The following is a 20,546-nucleotide window of genomic DNA, read 5'->3' on the forward strand; positions in this document are numbered from 1 at the left end:
CTCCTCCACCCTCTGTCTGGCTGTCTTAGGCAGCGTAAGCATGTTTTCGACCTTACTCTCAACAACTTAGTTAATACCTACCCCAACATGGGTGGGAAACCCTAGGTGCGGCCTTAATATCCTAGGTCAGGTCTGCTTTTAGTCTAGAATGCTTTTGTACAAATAGAAAAAGGCACCACCTACTACATAATCAAATTAGAAACAAGTCTTCTCCCCAGGCATCTGAGTTAGCAAAAGATGCCCACTCTGGTTGGATGCAGCCAGACAAGGGATGCAGCCCTGTGCCAGGGGTCACAGCCTGGGAAGCAGAGCACAGACTGCACTTCAGGTTCTTTCACCTCTCAGCCAGCAGCACCTTTGTGAAGGGAAGGAACACCCCACACATGGCATACCTTACATAGATAAACCTGGTCTCCAGCAAAGAAGAGAACATGACAAAGAGTCAAACTACGTATTGCAAATCCATAAGGTACTGTCGGGAATAAATCGACCCCCACACTTATTATCTACTTGGAAAGCTAACTGGAAAAGCTATAAGGAAGGTCAGCCTCAGCATCAAGAAAGAGAACCAGTTCTTTTTCATTTGTTTTTAAATTTTAAAACATCAAACCTAAGGAAATGTATAAACATTTGTGTATATACTATCAACCACCTATATTTAGCAATAACATTTTATCATATTTGGTTCAAATCTTTTTTAAGCCTTCCCACACCAAACCACCGCCATCCCCTTTTCTTTCCTCCATCTCCAAACTGTCCTCCAGTTGATATTTGTCCTGCCCGTGCCTGTTTTTGATACTTCCCCTATGTATTTTTACATAAACAACATACATGTGCTTTCTTAAGTATATGATTTAGATGTACATATGTAATAAATACATAACATAAGCAACATATATCACATATAAACATATAATAAAGATATAATGTAACATAAAATAAATATATAATGTAAATGACATAAAGTTTGGTTTTTAAAATTTTACCTAAATGGTATATATAATTCAGATCCTTCTATAGATTGATATTTCTACTCTAATATTATCTTTTAGAGACTGATCCATATTAGTACATGTAGCTCTATCTCATTCATTTTAACTGCTGTACAGGATTGCATTATATGACTAATTCACAACTTATGTGTCCATCCTTTTATTGATGGGCATTTAAAGTTTTCAATTTTTTGCCTTTACAAAAATGATGCAATGAACATTCTTGTGCCTGGCACTTTGTATATATGTGCAAGAGATTTTCTAGGTTATATACCTACAAGTACAATAGCTGGGTCTTAGGATATAGACACTTCCAACTTTGATAGATATTGCCAATGTGCTCTCTAGAGTAGTCTTACCCATTTACATTCTCACCAGCAAGGTGTGAGAATGCTTGTTTCCCTATATCCTTGGCAAACTGGTTTTATCAGATATTATCCTTTTGGTCGACCTCGGGAGTGTAAAATGGTATCACAATATGGTTTTAATTTGAATTTCCCTTGTTATTAATGAGACTGAGTTTCTTTTTCTTTTTCCTGCACTGTCCAGTTTCATATTATTTGTCCATTTCTCTTGGATTATCTTTTTTCTGATTTGTAGGGATCAAAAATACAAATTTTCATTAAGAATGTTACTTACAAGAATTGTAAGTATCTTCTTTCAGTCCACAGCTTGTATTTTACCTTTGCTTATTGTGTCTTTGTTGGTATAGAAGTGTAATATTTCAATATAATCATATTTTAAAACCTCTTCCCTTTGGTGTATACCTTTTGAGACATAGTTCCCTATGTTTAAAAGTTCTCTATGCTTTCCCCTCAAAGTTTTAAACTTTCCTTTTAATATGTAGGCCTTAATTCCACCTGGAATGTGCTTGTGCATATAGCATGAGGTAGGGATAATTTTTTTTTTCCACAGCCAATTATTCCAGCACTTGAATAGTTCTTTCTTTCTCTGCAGATTTGTACTGCCATCTCTGTTATGAACCAAGTTTCCATGTATTCATGAGTCTGTTTCTGGGACCAGTCCATCAATCTATCTGTCTCTCCTTGCACAGACAGCAAACTCTTTCATTACTTCCAGAAAAGGCAGTTTTTACTGATGCCTGAAATGGCACCACTCTTTGGGTGAGGTGTGAAAATCTCCAGGAAGGGCAATGATCTAAATCAATGATAATGTGACATGCATATCTTGCTTGGATTCCTTCCAGTCTGTCAATCTACTGAGAGAAGCACTGACAGGGAAAATCAGAGGAAGATCCAGAGCACACAGGGCTTCCAGGAAAGGGGAGGGAGATAGAGTTGGATAGAGGGGCTCTCGGGCAGATAGTAAAAAATATGACATCTCCAATCCCTAATTTTTTCTAGGCGTGGCCCTGAACATAAATATATTTGCCTAGAAATATGATATTTCAATATATAAATGTGCCACAGCATTCCCCACTCTTATCATAAAATAATAACCAGAATCATAACTTACATTTATTGACACATGAGCTAAACACTTAACATGCATTACTTTATTAAATCCCATAATATGGGTAATTTCCTTGAAATACAGATGAGAAAACTGAAACTCAGAGAAGGGAAGTGACTTGTCCAAGGTCATACAGATAGTAAAAAAACTCAGCTTATGTTCCTTGCTAGATTACATTGCCCTCCATGCTGTAGAATGTACCACACTATAGTGGGATTAAGTACTTTTGAGGGGAGAGAGTGAATCTTATTTTACCGTTACGTCCTCAACCCAAGCACTGTGTTAGTCACACACAACAGAGTCTCAATCAATATTTGTAGACAAGAATGAATAGATGCATGTTGGCTGTGGGGTCTGTGGTTTCTGAGTCATGAAAGGCCTAAGTGGTTTACTTAGGAGCCTGGTGGGGGAGAAGAACCTTACTTCCTCTGAAAGCCACGCCAAGTCTCTTTTCTACTTACCCTCAGATGACGAGCTGAGTTATGAACACACACAATGTACTTCTTTCTACACAGATATCAGGAATGGGCAAATAGAATTGGGGATGGCGACACACAAAGGCCAGTGCCTGCTACACTTCCAGCTTGAGCATTTGCTTCCAACCTCTAGAAATAATCTTCCCATTTCCTAGATATTTCAGCATCACTGGCTTTGGTTCTCATCAGAGACGACACAACTTTGCCTCCCCATGAAGTTGTGTGCTAAATCTGAAAAGCAGTTTGCAGCTCAACCCCACAGTGACTGCTGCTGCGGTGGGGATTCCCAGCCTGCACAGAGGCCCCTGCTGCTAGTGGAGTTCCCCGAAATGAGAAGTGAGTGGGCCACAGAATCCACTGGTCTCTGGGGAACTGTCAGCACCACGACATCTCCCCTAAAGAATTGTGTTTTGCTGGGGGGTATCTGCAAGGTGTGGGTTATAGTATGTGGGGAGATGGTTTTGGAAGGCTTGGGTCTCTCCCCATACTCCACAGAATTAAATGGATTGATCAATGATGGTTTCCTGGCAGGTAAGCCTCTATCACCTACCTCTTTGGATTAATCAGTTTACCATCTCTGAATTCAGCTCAACTTCAGACCCTACTCAAGCCCTACACTGTGGCCCCTGTTTCAACCATAAGTATTTAGGAAGCTTTCCACCTGAGACAGAAAGTGCCTCAGTGTGAACTTCTTTGTGCAAGGAACTCACAGCTGCTGTAATGATCATTCACTTGGATTCTGGCATTGATTCACAATTCCCTGGAAGCTCTGTGCTTTCTGATGGCTCTGCTGCCTTACGGCTCCTGCATCAGCCCTCACCATCAGCTGTCTGGACCTAGCCTCAGGTGCCACACTCCTTGCTGAGGATTCCTGCCTTATCTCCCCAAGCACCACTGTCTTGAGCTTCCACATGACTTGATGTGCAATCCTGCGGCCTAAAGAAGACCCCTTACTTTCAACAATCCATTCATCCTTTTGACAAATATTTCCTGTATATGTACTATGTTCTAGACATTCTTCTAGGCATTGGGATACAACAATAAACAAAAGTTGCTGTCGGGCTTCCCTGGTGGCGCAGTGGTTGAGAATCTGCCTGCTAATGCAGGGGACACGGGTTCGAGCCCTGGTCTGGGAAGATCCCACATGCCACGGAGCAACTGGGCCCGTGAGTCACAATTGCTGAGCCTGCGCGTCTGGAGCCTGTGCCCCGCAACGGGAGGGGCCGCGATAGAGAAAGGCCCGCGCACCGCGATGAAGAGCGGTCCCCGCACCGCGATGAAGAGTGGCCCCCGCTTGCCGCAACTGGAGAAAGCCCTCGCACGAACCGAAGACCCAATACAGACAAAAATAATGAAAACAAATAAATAAATAAATAAATAAAAAGAAAATCCTTAAAAAAAAAAAAAAAAAAAAAAAGTTGCTGTCCTCAAAGACTTATATTCCAGAGGAAAGAGAGAAAATCTACACATAAACAAAAAAATATTTAACATAATATCCAGTAGTAATGAACAACACCATAAAAAAATAAAGTTAGAAAATGGGGAGTAACATGGGGAAGGGGTGTCACTTCAGACAAAGGGGCCAAGTAAGAAGGTAACATTCGAAGGAGACCTGGATGAATGAGAGAGAAAGCCACGTGAAGATCTATGGGGAGAACATACCTGGCAAAGGGGCCAAGGTGGAAATGAGCTTGGCAAGACAGAGGAACAGAAAGTAGACCAGGGTGGCTGGAAGAGCAGGACAGAGGAAGAGAGTGGCAGGAAATGAAGCCAAAGAGACAGGAAGGGGCCAGATCAAAGACTGTGTGGATATTTGAGGCCACGGTAAAGCATTCTGATCTTACTACAAGTCTGTTGGAAAGCCATTGGAGGGTTTTAAGCAGGTGAATGACATTTTTTTATGTTTTTAAAATCTGCATGGAGGACAGACTGACGGGAGAAAGAGTGAGAACAAGAAGCCAGATGGGAACCTATGATAGCAGGCAAGATAAGACATGGCAGAGGGTGGACTGGAGTGGTGACAGTGGAGGTGATAAAAAGTGGTCATATCAGCATATATTCTGTCAGGTCTTACTGACAGGTTGGACGGGGAATGAGGGAAAGAAAGGAGTCAAGGATGACTCCTAGGGCTTCTCTCAGACCTGACCTAGTTTAGGAGTATGAAATGAGAAAACAAGCATATGAAGATATGCTCCTCATCAGCCACTCCTTTTGGAGACCAAGCCTCTTGGGCCATCAGACCTCAGCCTAAATCCTCAAACCATCCACTGGCATCTAACCCAAATTATAGACATAATCATAGGAAGAAATGAAAAGTTTCCTGCATATACGCCTTCCATGCATATACTGATCCAGTGACAGTAAACTCCCAGGATGGAGATACTAGGGATTCTGAAACTAGTCTAAGGCCCTTGAACAGCCCGAAATTACATTTTGATTACGGATTAAAGGGGCAAAAGGCCCTTGCTAGGCTTGGCAAATGTGCGGCACATGCATCACCTCCCCCTATTAAGCCCATGAGCCTATCGCTAATCAACAACGTCATTCTTATTCGTTGAGACTGGATGCTACCTCACACTCCTTATCAACACAACACTTCACGCAACCACTACCAATTAATCAGTCAGCTGACAGATGATTGCCACTCTGGCTTCTGAGTTATCATAACAGTTTAGTTCTTCAAGATCAGACACATCCTTAGGTATCCTTTGACAATCTCCTATCTGGGACAGTTTTCAGCCACATTATGAATGAAGCAGGAAAGGAAATATATTTATTAAGTTTTGACCTGAACACTTTACATAGACTGTGTTGTCATGTTTCAGTAGAGTTCATCTTTGATGACAATGTTAATCACACCCAGGCACACTCAGGCATCCAGTGCTTTCTAGTCACCTAACTTCCCACTGTGCTGTCCCTAGGGGGTCTGCCATTGCTGAGTGATTCTGTATGCCTCACACCTTTGCTTACCTCCTTCCCAACCAAGACTCCCATTTCTCTTTTCTCCCTGCATGTGATACTAGTTGGTAATAGGTTAAACCATATACATTTAATCCTGACGTCATCTGGCTGATATGTAATGTCCCCTTTCCCACAAAATGATGCCTTAACCCAGCAAAATGGACCACTCTGTAATACCTTTAAGGTTATCATGCTAATAATGGGGATTTCTGGAAATGTGACAGAACTTCTGCGCAGAAAGGTATTTCAGGGTGTGAGGGACATCTGGGAGAGAAGGGGTTTTAGCACTTTTATGAGCATGACACTGGAAAGGCAAGAGTCCAGGAGGGTACCCCATCTAACATTTCATGCCATAGAAAGCCAGTCCAAAATAAAGGAAGGGAGCCCTGCTAAGAACCACTTTTAACAACCTTTGGGGCAGAAGAAAATTAATATGCTATCCTGATTCTTCCAAAACTCTTCCACTAATTCTGCACTCAACTTCTAGGTATTACTTGGAATCAATTTCATCCACACCAAACTACAGGATAAAGAAGCTCAGAAGGGAAATTTCTTAACCGTGTATAGTACTCTGACCACATCCTGCCCAGAAAGGAGGGGCTGAGCTGTGGGTCACTGCCCAAGGCATCTAAATGCACAGGCCTTCTTGGTTGTTTATTTTATTTGGGGCCCATGCACTTGGACTTTTGAGAAAATTCTGTCACCATTATCAAGATAATCTTTCTTACACTTTGGGGAGTTTAACCCTACCCACACAGATAGAATGACTCACCCCGGAGGGGTCTGAGTTGGTGTCTGGTAAGGCAGTGAGATTAAACAACTGCTTTAAACAGCAGTGTCCTAAATTACCCCTGTCACAATTGTCTTTAAGAAGAAAGGCCCAGAGAGAGCATCTAGATATTATTTCACAGATACCTGAGACAAAGTCCCAGCAGAAAATAATGGCACACTCAAATTGTGTAATATGAAGAGAGTTTATGATAAAGAGACTCTTTTCAGAGAAGTGGTCTCGGTATGGGGAAACAAGAAATAGAGTAGCACTAGGGGCTAGAAATGGCTGTACTCCCCTTACTGTCCCGAGGCCTGAACAGGCAATGGGAAGGAGCCGTTTCCAAGGAGAGAGAGGATTGTGAAGAGAGGGTCCCTAACAGGAGGCAGGGGCTATGACTCACAGTATGGGGACCCAGATAGTCCACAATGTCCCCACAGGAAGGGAGTCAGGGGAATAAATACTCCAATTTCACTCTTATCTGATTGCCAGATCTCCTGCTGGTGCCTCCAACTGGCCAATTCCAACAGGAAGCCCAGGACAGGAAGCCCAGGGCAAGGAAGCAGTCCACAGGTCAGCCTCCCAGGGCACAGAGCTAGGAGGAGAAGGGTGACCATTGGATCTAGAAGGGGTAATCAGAAGACATGCAGCAGATATGGTGCATGTGTAACTCAAATTCAAGAAACTCAAATCCAAGAAAAGTAAGACATCTCTTTAAGCCTTCTCTAGCTTTAAATACATTTATCATTTTATTACATAACTTGGTATTCTTCTTTCCAGATTACCCAAGTATTCCTTTAGAAGAATGTATCCAAATCCAGGGTGGAAAATGGGCTTTATCTCACATGTCACATGTTATCTCACATATCTCACATGTCAGTATGGGTCATACCTGCCTTCACTGTCTAGTTGAGGATTGGAAGGTCCCACTGGGCTCAGGACGAAGAAGTGCTGTGTTTGTTGATTAGTAACGCCTGCCATGGACTCTGGAAGGGCAAGGTGCAGAGAACTCCTCATATTAATATGAACCAAAGCAAAAGGAGAAATTGAGATAATTATCCAGATAATCTGGTTTAAAATAAATTTATCCAAAATATTCCCTTTAAGTGTATGTTTATGTGTTTGTGTATAAATTCAATCTCTCTGCTTTCTCCAGTACAAAAAACATTTTTTATGAGTATTGCATACACTATATCATGTCAGTTTCTAGAAGCATGAACAGTTGAAACGTTTGACTTTATCCTACTTTTATGGCTTTTGTGTTCACATGTTCAAACAGCATTGGTGATCTTACAAAATGACTTGTTCCTTTTATGTTTACTCTCTAGATTTACACAGTCCAATGTGGTAGCCATGAGCCATGTATAGCCACTTAAATTTAATTAGAATTAAAAAAAATTCAGCTCCTCAGCCACACTAGCCACATTTCAAGTACTCAGTAGGCACATATTGGACAGCACAAATATAGGCTGGTTCCGTCACTGCAGAAAGTTCTATTGGAGGATGCTGCTCTAGATCCCAAGGCTAATTGTTGGACACAATGAAAATGATGTGTCTGTGAGTATCACTTAGGCATTTCAATAATCCCATTACACCAGGCAACCAGCTAAATGCTTTATAAACATTACCTCATTTAATTGTTTTTTTGTTTGTCTTTTGCGGTGAGACCGCTTAAGATCTGTTCTCAGGAAATTTCAAGTATACAATATGGTATTATTAACTATAGTCATCATTCTGTACATTAGATGTACATTAGATCCTTAGAACTTCATCTTATAACTGAAAGTTCACACCCTTCGACCTAACATCTCCCTATTTCCCACTCTAGTAGCCCCTGGCAGCCACCATTCTACTCTCTGTTAATATGAGATGGGCTTCTTTTTTTTTAGATTCTACATATAAGTGATACCATACAATATTTGTCTTTATCTGGCTTATTTCACTTAACAGAATGCTCTCCAGATTCATCTGCATTGTCACAAATGGCAGCATTTCCTTCTTTTTTATGGCTGAGTAATATTCCATTGTATATATATACCACATCTTCCTTATCCATTCATCTGTTGATGGACACATAGGTTGTAGCCATATCTTGGCTACTGTGAATAATGATGCAATGATCATGGAAGCACATTCCTTCAAGATCCTTATTTCACGTGCTTCAGATATATATACTCAAGAGTGGGATTTCTGGATCATATAGTAGTTGTATTTTTAATTTCTTGAGGAACCTCCAAACTGTTTTTCATAGTGGCTATACCAATTTACATTCTGACCAACAGTGCACAAGGTTTCCCTTTTCTCCACGTCCTCACCAACATTTGCTATCTCTTGTCTTTTTGATAATAGTCATCCTAACAAGTATGAGGTGATATCTCATCGGGGTTTTGATTTTTGCATTTCCCTAATGATTAGTGATGTTAAGCACCTTTTCATGTACCTATTGGTCATCTGTATGTCTTCTCTGGAAAAAAGTCTATTCAGGTCCTTTACCCAATATCTCACTTAATCTTCACAACCATTCTGTGAGGGAGGAATTCTCACTCTCACTTTGTTGACAAGGCCAAGAGAGGTAAAGTAACTTATCTCATAACCACAGGTAGTAATTAAAAGAGCTCAGATTCAGGGCTTCCCTGGTGGCGCAGTGGTTGAGAGTCTGCCTGCCAATGCAGGGGACACGGGTTCGAGCCCTGGTCTGGGAAGATCCCACATGCCGCGGAGCAAATAGGCCCGTGAGCCACAATTACTGAGCCTGCGCGTCTGGAGCCTGTGCTCTGCAACAAGAGAGGCCGCGATAATGAGAGGCCCACGCACCGCGATGAAGAGTGGCCCCCACTTGCCGCAACTAGAGAGAGCCCTCGCACAGAAACGAAGACCCAACACAGCCATAACTAAATAAATAAATAAATAAAATTTAAAAAAAAAAAAAAAAAAAAAGAGCTCAGATTCAAAACTAGATCTTTCTGACATCAGAGCTCATGCTCTTTACCATTATACCTGCACCTGCAAAAGAAATAGCAATTCTATTGAATAATTCACTTGGTTTTTTGTTTAACACCTGATACTCCCTAGAGATATTAACTAAGTTAATATACAATTTGTTTTCAAAACCAGCTTACTTCCTTACATTATATATTGTCATCTGTTGTTCATAATATATGATAAAGAAAAATATGAGATGTCCTTGAATTAACTTTTTCTCCATTTTTCATATTGTGAATATGAATTAATAAGTAAATAAATGATTGTCTTAATACTTGTTCCATCAGTATCAGTCAGGATCCCATCAAGAAACAAATGGCATATTCAAACTGATTAACTGAGGAAAGTTTAACAAAGTGATGACTATTTATCAAGGTGCGGACAGCGTTTAGGAAAGCAAACAAGGAAAAGTACATACCCCATGGCAAGCAAGAGTGGGAAGCCATTACTACCTAAAGCCTGTGGTAGGGGAGGAGCAAGGAAGGGAGCACTTTCTGGAGCCAGAGAAGGCAGCCATGTGGAGAAGGCAACGGATGGAAGCTGTGGCCTTTTGTAGAGGAACACAATGAACTTAAGAGTACCTGAGCAGAGAGAGCCACCTCACTCACCAACTATCCTCCGAGGTGAGGGCAAGGCTGTCCATTGAGACAGTCCATACAGTGCAGCTTTCTGGGCTACCCAGAAAGATGGAGAAGAGTGGAGAAAGGGCACATACAGAAGATACTGTACATACTATCTGTTACTGTTGTTTGGAAAAAGACTAAGAACTGTGATGTGTGAGGCTAATGCCAATGGGAATAAGTTGACTAACAACAGACTTCCTTATCTCCTAGAGAGTCACTTATGGACAATTAGATCCTTAAGGTAGAAGAAATGCCCAACCTTAGGCCCAGGAAGGCCATGGGTCTCTTCCCATCACCAGTTCAAGTACAGTAACTGAATACTGTACTTCACTATGGGATTTCTTTCACGCCATGGCAAAGGACAGGGTAACTATATCATGGGGCTAATCTGAAGCAAACAGGGACTTACCAAGAACATTTGCCTGACTGTAAAGGCTGTTACATTAGTGGCTCAAGAATTGGCAATAAGAGTCACAGTACTGAGAATAAGGACCATGGGTGGTCTTAATTCTAGGGCCATTTCTATGAGCTGCCAAATTTAGCTTTGGGGACTAATCTTTAACTCACTATTTTATTAAGTGCCTACTAAGTTGCAGATACCGGCAACCAGTTCATCTCATTATTCCTGGGCATGCCATTCCCTTTTCTTTAGTTATAACTTGGTACATGTTGCTCCCTCTCTCTGATACTCCCTCCTGGACCTGGTCCGGAAAGCTCCTACCCTTACTTCAAAACCCACCTTGGGGATCACATCCACTGGGAAACCTTTCCAATTTCTACCCTGAAGGCTGAGGGGCTCCTTCCCTGGGATCCCTACAGCTCTTGGCTCATCCTGCTATTACAGTGGGTATCAGAATATTTTTACATGTCTGTCTCCTCAGCTTGGTGGAAGCCAGTGTTTAGCTTGGGAAAGGTTGATTTTAATTAAATTTTAGCATATAAGTATCTTTCAAAGGCACTGTGTTAGGCATTGTGGGACTAGGTGTGGGAGTAATGGCAATATGGGAGGAAAGAAGTAGATAAACAAAGAGTAAATAGGGGACTTTCCTGGTGGTCCAGTGGTAAAGAATCCACCTTCCAATGCAGGGGACGTGGGTTTGATCCCTGGTCAGGGAACTAAGATCCCACATGCCACAGGGCAACTAAGCCCACGCGCCACAACTACTGAGCTCGCGAGCCTCAACTAGAGAGCCTGTGTGCTGCAAACTACAGAGCCCACGCACCCTGGAGCCCACGTGCCACAACTAGAGAAGAAAAAACCCACACGCCACAACTAGAGAGAAACCCCCGCGCTGCCACAAAAGATCCCGCATGCCTCAATGAAGATCCCGCGTGCCACAACTAAGACCCAACACAGCCAAAAATAAATATTAAAAAAAAAAAAGAGTAAATAAAGTCCCTGACCCCTGCCCTCAAAAGAAAGACAATCAGATAAAATACAGGCTGTCCAGATAAATTTGAATTTCAGATAAGCAACAGAATTTTTAATATAACTTTCAAAATATAGCTCATGCAAAATGGAACATCATACACTAAAAAAGTATTTGTTTATCTAAAATTCAAATTTAAGTGGGTATTCTGTATTTAATTTGTTAAATCTGAAAACCCTGTGTTCAAAGGACTCATCCACTAGTTGACGATATAAGATGTGACTACATGGGCCATTAGTGCTATCAGGCAGAGCATACTAAGAACACAAGAGTGGTGCGGTTTAGGGAGTGCTAGGAGAAACTCTGGTGACACAGGCCTGGATCAAGCCCTCCCTTTTTTTTCACTACAAAGAGTTCCTGCCAATAAACTTGGCTTCTCTCTGGCTACCCCAGCTTACAGAAGCATGGTGTGATTGAAAGCACCCTGGATTTGAAATAGAAGATCTGGACTTAAGTCAAAGTCACAGGCAAAACACTGACCAGCTGTGTGACTTTCAGGAAGTCACTAAACTTCTCTGAGTACCATTTTCCTTTCCCATAACTGAAAAACTCAGAACCAACTTAAAAAAAAAAAAAGGAGGGGGGAGTCCTTATGTACTTGGGGATATCTCTTATGGGACATACTCTGAGAAAAATTAGAATTTTCCTGTAGAAGATTCATCCATTGCCCCACTTTTCCTTGCCTCCCATTACTGACAGACACTGGCCTCTAGGCATGAGCCAAAAATCAATACTTATTCCATGTCTCATCCCTCAGAATCTTCTGTATCAGAGGTCAGCAAGCTTTTTCTGTAAAGGGCCCTACAATAAATATTTTAGGCCTGGCAGGCCATCTAATTTACAAATTATCAACTGTTTTAGGCTTTTCAAGTTTCTGTTGTATCCACTCAACTCTTCTATTGTAGCGTGAAAGCAGCCAAGGATGATACGTAAACAAACGGGTGTGGCTGTGTTCCAACACAACTGTATTATGGACACAAAAGTAGAATTTCATATACTTTTCATGTGTTGTGAAATATTTTTCTGCTTCTCCTGATTTTTAAAAATCTTATAAAATGCAAATAACCATTTTTAGCTCCCAGGTCAGGCCGCAAGAAAACAGACAGTGGGCCAGATTTGACCCTGGGGGTGGGTGGAGGGGGGTATGCCCAGCCCTGTTCTATGTAACTGAATTGTTAACCCATGATAAACATTTCACCCTGGAGGGATGGTCCATCTTCTACCGTTTGTGCCCTAGAGCAGAGCTGGGAAAAGAGCTGGTCTGAGTTCTTAACCAGCCCTGGCCTCTGCTGTAAACTTGCAGTGTGAATCCGGAGAAATTATGTCACTACTTCCTGTCTCATCCTTCATCTGTTTAAAAACAAAACAAAACAAAACAGGGTGAGGGGGCATTATATTTAGCAAGCTGCTAAATAAAGTGGTTGGGAAATACAAATGAGGTAAGTAAGGACAGACACTTAGCAGGGACGGTCCAAGTGTTGAGTAATATTGAAAATATATGGCAAGAGAAATAGAGAAATCAAATTGCTTTCCTTGTAAATTTTCCACCACGATGTTTTTACTTCATGGAAAGCAGAGTAAGGTGTGAGGTCATTTTTCCTTCACACACAATTCACTTTCATGGAGTTTGTAAAAAAGGAGAAGTTTCTCTCAACAGAGAAGTCTCGATGCCTGACTGAGCCAGAAGGGAGCATTTTCTCACAAAGGCCATTTCTGTCCCTCCCTTGCTCCTCCCCTGTCTTCCCATACTTCTCCCCACCCCCATCTCAGCTACTCTGAGCATATCCCACTTTTCCTAGTTATAGAGAGACCCCATCTTGAGTCTTTTCTTCTGCAGGATTGTGGTGCTAATAAATACCAGGTATATCGTGAAGCCAGGAACCCAACACAAACACACTGCTTAGAAATCACTGTTGTTTTGATGAGATATCAAAAAGATAGAAAAAAAATGTTTTTAATTCTTACATTTTTTCAATTCTTAATTTAAAAATTCTTAATTTTTTAAAAAAATTCTTAAAAAATTTTTTTTTAATTCTTTAAGTTTTAACTCTTAAAACTTAGAGTACAAAGTGCCAGGTAAACATGATACAGAAAACCCAAGTAGAGAGAAGAAGGTGCTTGTTTCAGTAACCTGGGAATCTTGTGCTGGTGAGACATGGCAATCAACTTTAAATGACAATCCTAGGCAGTTTAGGAAAAAGGGCCCTTCAGGTGACATAAGGGGAAAAGATCAGGTTTTTATAGAAGTAGAAAGCAACCACCAGAATGGAATGATAATTAGAGATAATTGTAGTCAAGTATAAGGGTGCCAGAATCCTGGTGTCTACCCAGCAAGTACAGTCGAACCTCTCTTTTAATCACTTCAAACATGCCATTTTCATTTCTTAGCTGGTGAATCTTTCACAGACAATCTCAGTGTATCTATAGAGCATTTTGGTTCAGCCAAGGTCAAAGAAAGTAAGAGGTGCATCTGCCATAGAGCCTCCCATTCCCTCTCAGATGCTTAAGTAAGTGGCTTAAGAGAAGCAGTGTGGAGCACAAAATGGATCACCAGGATTCAAGACCTGGTCTTGCCCCTTTTAAGCCAAGTGAATGTCAGCATTTGAACTTCTTTGAGCCTCAGTTCCTTTATGCGTAGAATGGGGATCATGCTGTTTTACCTAACACACAGCTCTGTTGTGAAGCTCAAACAGCATGACACATAAAAAGGGCTTTGCAAATTATAAAAATAGAAGTGCTTTCTATGATTATTATTGTTATTGAAGAAGAAATAGTTTGGATCAACTGCTAAGCTACTGAACAGCTGCTTCAGTTAGTTGAACAGATGGTTTTAAGGGTTAATAAGCACATGTCTTGGTCATCGCTTAGGCCTAATGAGTCAGCGCCCAAGAGCACGAGGCCCAGATCATGGGCTGCATGGGACCAGCTCATCTGACTTGAACAGCAGGAGCTTCCAAGTTAAAGAAATCTGGAATTGAATTCCATATCTACCCCTTAATTCACTAGGAAAGTCCCTTATCCTATCCAAGCCTCACTTTCCCCAACCCTAAAATTGGGACATTAATACTATCTTGAAGGGTTGTTGTGAGACTCAGAGATAACATAAATAATCTCTGGTACATAGTATGTTTTTCATAAATAGGAACAAGTACTGTAAAGGGAAGAGGCAATAGCTTTAACCCTTACCAGCTATTTTATAAATGCATGTGGAGTTTGCATATGTGAACAATCTGCTCAAATCTATTCCTATTTCTTGAAAAAAAATCCAAAGGCATGGCCCACTGATGATGGTATTTGTACCTAAAAATGACAGCACATTATAAACTGACTTCTTTCAGTTACATTTCTTATTATAATATAGTCTGTGAGATACACCAAAGAAAAATTTGATAATTTGATCTAAACTTGACATAAGGCTGCCCCATGATTAAAACTGCCGATGCTCCACATGCCCCAACACTGCCCCTTGTCTACCATAGTGAATCCTTTCCAAACTTTGCCCATATATGCAACCCAACACCCTAGCCAAACTGGACATCTCACTATTTCCCAGAGTAACCCTCTGCCTGGAAAGCCTAACACTGTACTAAACCAGTTATCCCAGAAACAATGAGACACTGAGATTTGTGTGCAAGAGGCATACTGGGGAGTTCTCAGGAAGACCTATGAGGAAACAAGGGGTGCAGGATTGGGCAAAGGGAGACGTTAAATCACGGTGAGGTTCCACAACTGAGGTCTTTAAATGATCCCACGTGAAGCTCTAGAGCTGGCATGGCCCTTCAGGAATGTCATGATTGTGTCCAGGGGCTGTGTGCTCTACCCCACATTGACCAGTCACTGCAGGTTCGATTCCCTCAGGGAGGGGTCATAACCTTTGGCAAAGGGCAGTTCTCAGAGAGGGACGCTGAGATCTGTCAGCAGCCAACCTTCCCTGCAGCTGGGCAATGTGTGTGTCCTGCTGAAGGGGCTTCTGCGCAGCACCCCACCACATCCACTACTCCAATTTCCAAACTACTGTCCAGTCCTCAAGGCCCAAATTCACCACTGCCTCACCATGAAGTCCCTCTGACCCTGTATTCTCTCTTTTCATACCTGAGATACAGCCACCATACCTACAAGACACTTCCAGGTGCCTCTTCCGTTACCACTGAGTTCAGAGGTCACAAAGCTCAAAACATATACTTGGTATTACTTCTCAAAATTCCGGTGAATGTAGAGAATGAGAAAGTTATACCCCTTAAACACATGCAGTAATGTGTGTTCTTCTTATAGTTAAAATTTCCAAGACCTCAGCACATTTAAGTATACTTAATTCTTCCTAGTCTGTCTGGTTCCTCATTTTGTTTATAGGAAAAAATATTTCATTGGTAACGATACACTTCTATTCTTACACAAGATCCACTGGGGTTTTCATTTCCTTTATTTGCTGAATAATTTTTCTTTATAAGTATTCTCTTGAAAATATAGCAAGAAGTACTATATACTGGAAGGAAAAAGTAAGACTAGATGAGCAGGGTCAAATTAATAAGAAATCCTCCAAATTACACAAAAGTATCAGCCATGAAGAAAATATGATTGTAACGAGAACTCAGTATTCACTGTAAGTATACCTATCCAGCTCCCTTTAGAAGTGAAGAAATGAAGATTAGTGTCATATTAATGCCATTACTTCACAAATCGAAATGATTTATTGGATTAAAAACATGAAAATGGTTGCTTTGCAATAAGTAGGTTATGTGAATGAATAAAATTGAGTAAAATGAATGAATGAAGCCAAATCCTTCTACCAAATGGAAGAGATATATGTGTGAAAGATGTAAGTATATTTATGTTTATATGCATTTTTATACATAATAAAATATATAAAATAAAAGATATGCTTATATTATTTTGTATGTATTTATATCTACATATGTGTATATGTACACATATGCATTAAGGAAATACACACATACACATGCTTCCCTAAAAAATTATACATAGCTGTTGTCTTTTGGGTAATTACACCACTTCACTCTGACAGCCCATTGCAAAGTGAAGGGCTTGAGTATCTCCAGCTCTAAGTCAACAGTATGGCTGCCTGCATATGGTCCCTCCAATGCTTCCAAATCTACAACACCCTATACAGCATCACTGTTAGACCCAGGCAAGTGGCCCACCCCCGTAAGACTGCGCTGCCAGAATGGTGTTGGCCTACTGATTTTGTATGATTTGCTCACATTGGACATAGGATCATTCGGGTTGTGGAGTAACTGTCCACTTTTGGGCTTGAGCCTGGCATTTGTGGGTCTGCCAGTGTCCCCACTGCAGTGCTGCCTCCAGTCTACAGAAGCCCAGGTTTGGGGAGGGGGCAGTAGGCATCCTTTACCCTGTGTGAGCCACCCTTCCATCCTCGCTGCTGGCCCAAGGGTGACTACCCCACTCCCACATGCTCCTTGCCGCATGTCAGCAAGTCCTCAGGAGTGGCCTCACTCATCTTCTCCAAGGTTTTTGGAGACTGTTACTCCACAAATGGAGTAAAATGGCCACAGACCCTTGCAATAGATCATATTGCATTGTATTTTCCAAGGTTGGCCATTTTGTGGGAATGGGACCACTCTTCTCACTGGGCCCAGAGGACCCTCTCCTATCATCAACACTGAAAGAGATCACTAGGAATGCAGTAATTGCATCCTAAAGTAATCAAGAGAAGACATGGATGAAAAATCTGTTATTCTACATTTATACTATAAAATTACAAACGGTACATTTAACATGACCCAAAAAATGAATTATTGTTCCCATTTTTCTGTACACTCTGGGTAAACCTTACATTTGTGGTCATCAGCAACAAAAGCATAGTAACGATCCTTTAGAGTCACTGGAGGCCAATACTTATAGGCAGCACGATGGAGGATGAAGTGCCATGAGTAATGACATGACCAGCACTAAATAAACGGGTATTAGGGACCTACCCACCACATTGCTTCAATACAAACAGATGCCAAGGAGCTATGGCTTTGTGAATAATAACATACTTCTCACCTTTTTCCCATTGTGGGAGATACGAAGTTAGACAGGAATGGTGTATTTGACAAAAAAGAAAACAGAGAGGTGGTTCCTAAACCTTAACAGGAAGACGTGGCGCCTAGACACCATGAAGAACCTTCACATGCACTGAATGGACAACAAACAAATATATAAGTACCACTTCTTTACACATTATTCTAAATCTTCACTGATAAATGACTGTGCCTCAAATGGGCCCATTAATTTTATGTTTTTTAGTCAAATTGTTTAAATAGACAGGGCCCTGCAAAAAAATATTTTCCCATGTACAGCCTCAAGATGACCCTAATCCCATACGAATTTTAAAAAATCACCCTGAAACCTAGAGATACTGAATGAACAATAACTTTCACAAGCCCTTTTTTTAGTGCAGCAAATTCTCTAAACACTCCAGATTGTGATGAATATCATTATTAGAGTCAGCTGATGATATTCTGTATCAAAACAATAAAATGTCTTCCAATGGAATTTTTGAAAAATATATTGACTCTTAAAATCAAATGTTGAGACCAATGAGACCATCTCCCTTGCTCCATATGTCAGTCATATTCCCCCATGCTCTCCATTCTTACCTATTTTTATCATCCACTACTTAAAGCAAAAATTCTATAATTATTTTAAATTTCAAATATAGGTAATTCATATTTAAAGACAACCTAGAATAGCACTGACCCAAAATGCTCATTACATCTGATTTGGCTGCCTCATTTCTTCTTTTGTCCCTCCCACCTTCAAGTAATCTAAATAGACCAATGAAAATGTTTCCTCATTTTCATAACTTCCTGAAAAAAGGCTCCATCACTCTGTCCAGTCACTCATTCCAAAGTCTAACAATGTTCACACTGCTTCCATATGAGGCACTCATCCTTGATCTGATGAACATATCCCTGGATTGATTGTTCAGGTCTCTGAAGCCCTAACCAGAGACATGCAATGACTCCATCCTAGTCTATATAGGCAAATAAAACATTTTTTAAGGAGTATCTTTTCCACAAAGATCATCCCTTAAATTCCTCTGAATTTATCTGCTACTTTCAAGCATAGACTCAAAATACATAAAGTACTTCCTAATACTCTTAAAAATTCATTCCTAGACATGCTGATAAATACCTTCCCCAGAAAATTATTTAAGCCCTTTTGATTAACTCTGTGGTAAGCTATGAACATCAGTCCATTTCCTTTCTATTATTTTTGTTTTGGTTTTTATTCTTCTTCCACTTGCTGTTTTTCCTATTTGAAACTGAGGTCTCCCAATTTTAACCCATGTGAAAGAAACATATTATTCAGCCTCTTATCTGCTGTGGGGTTTGCTTGACAGATTTTCTCAATCTCTACAAAGTAGGAAGGTTAAATACCACTATGCCAGCTTGTAAGTCCAACTCCACTGTGGTAATATCACCACTGAGTCCTTCTCCCTAAGTCCCAGTCCTTAAAATTACAGAAGGACACTTTCCCCTCAGACCTCCCCAAGATAATGCCTGATGGCTTTAGAGACTTTGGGGCACAGTCAACATCTAGATATGAGAAGTGAAAGCCAGAATGCAGTGATTCACATTTGCAGCAGTTATGACATTTACATGGTAAAAAATCAAGCTCTCTTTTATTCACTGTAAATGAACTTAAATCAGTTCACTGCCAACACAAAATTTAAGCCTAACAATCAAGGTAAATGTAGTCACTGGTTTATTCTAGAGTCCCGGAGAGGGAATCACCAGTCATTTCAGGATGTTCCCTTCCCTTTTTTTTTTTTCCTTATCCCTAAGGGGTGATCCAAATTGAGGGAGGGGAGTTTTTAAACTTCCCGCCATCAGGCCGAGGTCACCAGTAGGTGTGATACTCAAAATGTTTAACAAGCAACAGGGTACAGGCACCCACCAGTCAAAACAGATACCAACTGTCACAACTGACAGGGCCTTGCTAGTGAGTACCAGGTGATGTCAACCCTGGCCATGAGCATCCATCCACACTGACTTCTAATGGAGCTTGTTCTTTGATCCTTGGAACCTACCGCTATGGCATCCATGGCTGAAACACCTGCATCCTGCTCTGTTTTCAGGTTGATGGGTCCTCGAAGGTCACACAGAGGACTCCAGAGACTTTTGGATCATTTGACATCTAAATACGAGAAAGAAAAATTAGACTGTAATGATTCAAATTTGTAGCAATTATGAATTTTACACATTAAAAAATAGTAAATGCAAAAGACCGTTCTTACAAACTACCTCAGGGGGATGAAAAATTTTTTTACTATCTGGCATTTCCTGGGGTTGCAGGCATTTTGGCATGCTGCTTTAGACTTTCTCTGCCTAGACCTTCCTGCTGCCTTTTATTATACTTTGCTGCTGTAGCGCCATGATGGAGTGGGAGACAACCTACAAGAATTGCTTTCTTTCTCTTGAGTTTCATTAGGAAGCAAGCTACATGGCCCCAAATTCATCCCACCCTAACCTATCCTATCCTATCCTTAGGTTCTCCAAAGTCTCAGTAGGGGGAGAACAGGGCACTAAACACTTGCTGCAGCTCCTCACCAGCCTCTAACCTCTATTCTCCTCCTGGATGACTCCTGCTCAAACCTGCTCTCCCTTGAGGAGGAAAACACTCATGAGCCATTCCTTCCCACTCTGTGGTTTGGCATAAACTCTATGCACTGAAACTTCCAGACTCTTAAGCTTTTGAATCTCAGGTTCTTGTAGTAAAAGTCTCAGCTTTCAAAAGTCACTGAGGACTTTAAAAAGTAAGCTCAGAAACTCAACTGACTTTTAGGGATCAGCTATGTTAGCCTTCTCCTAAAG

General features: G+C 41.0%; 1 long non-coding RNA gene across 1 annotated transcript in view; it reads right to left on the minus strand.

Moving 5' to 3' along the window:
* The window catches only part of LOC103018355 (uncharacterized), a 140,264-nt gene that overhangs the window by 61,448 nt on the left and 58,270 nt on the right, over positions 1–20,546 (minus strand). Inside the window, exon 4 of the long non-coding RNA XR_450064.2 lies at positions 19,763–19,869. This is a non-coding gene — a long non-coding RNA (uncharacterized LOC103018355). The remainder of the gene's footprint in view (positions 1–19,762; positions 19,870–20,546) is intronic.

Source organism: Balaenoptera acutorostrata, chromosome 16 (genome assembly GCF_949987535.1).
Source record: "Balaenoptera acutorostrata chromosome 16, mBalAcu1.1, whole genome shotgun sequence".
NCBI classification, from domain to species: domain Eukaryota; kingdom Metazoa; phylum Chordata; class Mammalia; order Artiodactyla; family Balaenopteridae; genus Balaenoptera; species Balaenoptera acutorostrata.